This window comes from Eleutherodactylus coqui, chromosome 4 (genome assembly GCF_035609145.1).
Source record: "Eleutherodactylus coqui strain aEleCoq1 chromosome 4, aEleCoq1.hap1, whole genome shotgun sequence".
Taxonomy (NCBI): Eukaryota; Metazoa; Chordata; class Amphibia; order Anura; family Eleutherodactylidae; genus Eleutherodactylus; species Eleutherodactylus coqui.
Window position 1 is genome coordinate 146,916,362 of NC_089840.1, and position 5,364 is coordinate 146,921,725.

The window sequence follows — 5,364 nt, forward strand, 5'->3', positions numbered from 1 at the left end:
GGATGCATTGACCACCCGCGGGTAGATAAATACCCGCGGATCGTCAATAAAAGTGATTTAAAAAAAAATGGAGCATGAAAAAATCTGGACCATGCTCCATTTTCATGCGGGTCTCCCGCGGGGACGGCTCCCGCGGGCTTCTATTGAAGCCTATGGAAGCCGTCCGGATCCGCGGGAGACCTAAAATAGGAATTTAAAGCATTTACTCACCCGCAGCGGGCATCGAAGCTCTGCTCTTCCTCACGGCCGCATCTCCCTTGCTTCGGCTCGGCGGATGTGCCCGGCGCATGCGCGCGGCACGTCGACGACGTGCCGGCGACGTGCCGCCGGCGTCAGGAATTCATCCGCCGGCCGAAAATGAAGATCCGGCCGTGAGGAAGAGCAGAGCTTCGCCGCCCGCTACGGATAGGTAAATGCTTTTAAATTCTTATTTTCAGCGCTCATGTCCGCGGGGCAGGAGGGACCCGCTGCAGATTCTACATGTAGAATCTGCAGCGGATCTGATTTTCCCCGTGGACATGAGGCCTAAGACTATTGGGAATTGGAAGGGGGAAGGGGGCTAAAATTTACACTTTTTAATTTTTGTAATAACAGAAAAATGTTTATTTTGCTTATTTCTATGTTTTTTTTAGTCACCATAGGGGACTTGAACTTGCGATCATTTGATTGTGTATACAATACTGTATTTTGACAGGCATTCAATAAATATTACTGGCTACCCTGGGGCTCCAGGATGCTATGACATCTGAATGGAACCCTGTGATCTCATCACGGCGAAGCCATTTCGGGACATTTCAATCTAAACTGAGACATATAACCCAATCACAGAAAATGGCCGTTACTTACTGACTGAGGAGTGCATAAAGATGCATCCTCCTCTCACCATGCAGGTAGCTGACTACCAAATGGAGGAGCCAATAACACCTGTGAGGGCACCGATAAGACACCCACTCACACTGCCTCCTGATAATGAGGGGGTGGATGCTTGGTGTACACTCCCACACATAGTGGATACAGGGTGCCAGACCATTCAGATATATGTAGTTCACCATGCAGACCAGCAACCTATTAATGACGCCATGATAATTCGGCGGGTTGCCCTGCATATCCATCAGTGAACCACATTGGTACTGCCACCCTGGGCTCCCCCTGGAGTCTTAATGCCACACTGCATGTGAATGATAGATAATAAATGCAAGGCATTGGTTGGATGTTGGCCAAGATACATGAGCCCACTAACTACTTCACGGTTCCTTGCATTGTAGTGGGTCCCTACACTAATATAAATGCTTCACAGAAGGGGAAATCAAGAATTAAAAACAATCACAGAAAATGGCCGTTACTTACTGACTGAGGAGTGCATATAGATGCATCCTCCTCTCACCATGCAGGTAGCTGACTACCAAATGGAGGAGCCAATAACACCTGTGAGGGCACCGATAAGACACCCACTCACACTGCCTCCTGATAATGAGACATATAACCCTTTCCAATCTACTGTCTGACGTCTTCCTACATTGTGATTGAAGCATATCCAGCAGGGTATTTTTACTATATATTGCCGGCCGCTTTGTGGTCAGGGCCTCTCCGGCATGTCGCATACTGCAGTATTGGCTCTAGCCAGCAGATGGCACCATTGTATAATGGCAGAAAGAGAAAGCCCCCTAGGAAACCCTGAATCTAAAATTGGATTGCAAAGGGTTAAATGCAATTGTCAGTTACCTCTGATTGCGGCTGTTTTGGACAGGTGTCAGATGACATGTATGGGGCAGGAAGGGGTTAATGATCCCTATGGATGGGACCGAAGGAAAATTGCCAATTTTTGCAGATGACATAAAACTTTGTAGGATTCTTAAAACGCAGCATGACTGTAAAATATTACAGAAAGACCTGGATAAGATGGCAGCATGGGAAAAATATGACAAATTAATTTTAATATGGATAATTGTAAAGTGATGCAGCTAGGCTGCAGGAGTCAAATTAAATAGCCATGTGAGGAGCCCTTAAGTCTTCCCCTGATGCTGACCCTAACACCAAACACCACTGTCTTTCCCTAGTACATCCCTGATGGAAACTCTATCTAAACACTGACCCTGACAGACAACGAGGACACACGAAGACCCAGAGACAAGAACACCAAACATTAGCAGAGCTGATCAAAGAAGGAAGACAGACTAATACAAACTGGAGATGAGAAAAAAAATCTTTTGATCGCAGAAAATTGAACGATAATTGTTCAGTGTAAACATGGCCAACGATTGAACGACGAATGGGAATTTGTTCACTCTTCGTTTGTCCGTTTTATGCAGGCATAAAAATAATTGTTTACACATCGTTGTGTGTGAACAGCGGTCATATAGTCATTCCCATTTTCTGGTACAGTGAATGTAATCGACTGAACGATAAATTAATGAATTCGCAAATGATTTATCTGCCTCTGTAAACAGGCTGCAGTGAACTCTGTCATCATTCGTTTGCTCAAACAATTTATCGTTCCTAGAAAAGGAACCAGGGCTCAACTGATATTATGGTATAAACAAAACTACACTGGCAAGAGAACAAAGCTAGGCTGCAAATAAGATGCAAGAAGTATACATGTAATACTGGATTTAAAAGCATACTCTATACAAGCAACTAACTGCAGAAAGCCACATATTAATTTTTTTTCTGAAATGTATAGAATTAGAATAATAAGCATTTTGCAATGTATTTTATGAGCCTATTCTGTTAATTTTTCCTAGAGAACCCTTATTCAGCTGTATCGGTAGGAGAAGACAATGCTGAGAAATTTGTCTTCGGCTAACTGCGTAGCTGAACAGTGTAACAACTATTTAAATGGGTTGTGTGATTAAAATTAGAAAAAAATTTAATGATTGGGCAAGTGCTAAAAAAAATAAATTAAAAGGCATAGTCACCTGTTTAAGGTCCATGAGGACCCAGCTGAGTGACTCCCATCCCTTATCTCGGATGGCCATCAGTAGTCAGATGACTGCTGTGGCCAATCAGAGGCCGCAGAGAACTCCTGGTATCATTGCAGGATGCGTGCACTGATGCCAGTGTAGTGGCCCAGCGGGTACTACAGAACACTCACATTACACTTGTCCTGTCTCACTTGTCTTGATGCCATCCCTTGATCCAGAAGGTGCCGTTTATGGGAGAGACCCTGTGTCTCCCCTTCTGCTCTAAGCATAGAGCTCAGTCCTGATATCAGCTGGTCTCCCATTGGCTGACAGTCAGGTTTAATCTTACTGGTGCAGAGCCCAAGGGTGGGAAGCAGATATACAAATCCCTATGCAAGAGTGCAGGACAGAGAGGCTATAAAAGGAAGTGACACGGAGCAGTTAGGCCAGGAGCGAGTGAGGAGAGGTTGCAGTTGCGTAGTCGGCGAGAAGGAGTATTTCAGCAGTTCATTGTTTCCCAAGGTAGAGTGCGGTGATCAAACCCACTCCCTTGTCATCTTACAGCAGAGAACATAGAAGATCCTTACAGAAGTCTATCTTCATCTAACGATGAGTTATAGCTACTCGGTGAAATTAAAGCCAGGATTAGCTTTACAGCTATTTGTCCCTCTGCTTCATCAAATCCTACAGTTTAATCCAACTAAATTGTCCATCTGAATTCAGATGGACAATAGTCGGGAAATTGTCTGATAAATCAAATCTTCAATAATATAAGAGAGAGCATTTAGGTTAGAGTATCATCAAATCAATATTACTGCATTCTTGAATATCTGTTATAAATACGTTTTCTAAGAATTGTAAAGTTAACCCGTTGTTGCAAAATTCCAAAGTTAGTAAATCTGCTCACTCTCAGATTGCTAAACTAAACTGGACTTGTCTCCGTTATTTCTGCATCATCATAATCTGGAGTGTCCAACTAGAGTATGGCGTCACCGTGACTAAGTTTAGGCCTCCGGCCGTACCTACAGTAAGTTCATTTGGGGCATTACACCTGGAGTTCGGAAGGTGACGTTGCAACCTTTAATTGGGTAGTGGGAGACACTCCCAGTATGTATGTAAGCTATTTTATTTCATCACCTACCGAGCTGTTAAAACATTTTTCACAACAACTTTGAAGTGTAACTAAACTTTGAAAAAAAAAACACTTTTTAAATATCAGTGATATTTCTATATATTTTAAAAAATGCTCCCTTTCCCCCTGGTTTTATTTTTGCCCCATGTTCTGATATAATGTGTCTCCAGCAAATACTGAAGAGGATTTACCATAACCAAAACGTGTCTACTTTTATTAAAACTATACTACTTTTAATAAAACAGAGAAGTTGAGCTAATCCCCCGATGTCTTGTACTTCTCTAAGATAATCGCGCCTATACCAAGTTTTTTACTGTTGACCAACAGAATCTTATATACGCCCTTCTTGAAAGCTGAGATGTGACTTGGATTGGCTGCACCTGTTCAAAAATTTTTAACCCCATGGGGAAAACAAATACATAAGGGGGTTGCTCCACCTCTCCTTTTTCACTGCTTTTCTGACATATGTAAGAGCATGGGAAAGCGAATTGCTGCAATCCTTTTTCCCAGTCGTCTCCACGACAGCACCAGCTGAGATCATTGCCTCCTAAAAGGACAGGAACACACAGAGGTTTAAAAGCTTCCCCCTCTCCCACCTTCCTCCATGTTTTTTTGTCCTGCCAGAAGGCAGGATCGCAGAGGTGCTAGGAATTCCAGAGGAACACTTACTGGCATCAGAGGGCAGGAAGTTGGTCCTCCCTTCCCAAAGATCATCTCCTGGGACACTGCCTCGGGTGGTAAACCCAGGCCGCATTCCTCCCACTGCGACCCATCAGGGGTTTTACGTGAAGGCCATAGTTCTCCGGAGCTCCCTTAGGCAACTGTGCTGGCGGGGGTTGAGCCTGTGGCGTCACGTGACTGGCGCGATAATGCAGCGGCGTCAGATGTGGGGCTATGGGCGTGGCCAGACACGGAGGGCGCCAAATAAAAAATAAAAAAACAGGATAAAAAGAATCAGAGAGAAGACAAAGACTGGATACTAAGAAAGATTTGCAGGACAATCTTTCAATCCATAGGTGGTGTGCAGCACTGCAAAGATGAGTGCTCCATCACTGGACATTCCCGAACTGGCTACTATCGTGGGGGGCGTAATTAGCCTGTTGGGTAAAAGACGCATAAATTATATGTTATATTTAACGTAATATTGATACATTGATACATTTCCATGTTGTTGTTAGGGGGACAAGAAAAGAGACCCACCAAAAGCGAGACCAAAAAAGTGCGCAGAATGGGCAAAAAGATTGCCCTCCACATACAGCAAACCGTTATGCAAACTTTGTATAGCCAAAGTAATTAAGGAAGAGTTGAGCAGATTTATGGAGGATATTAGGC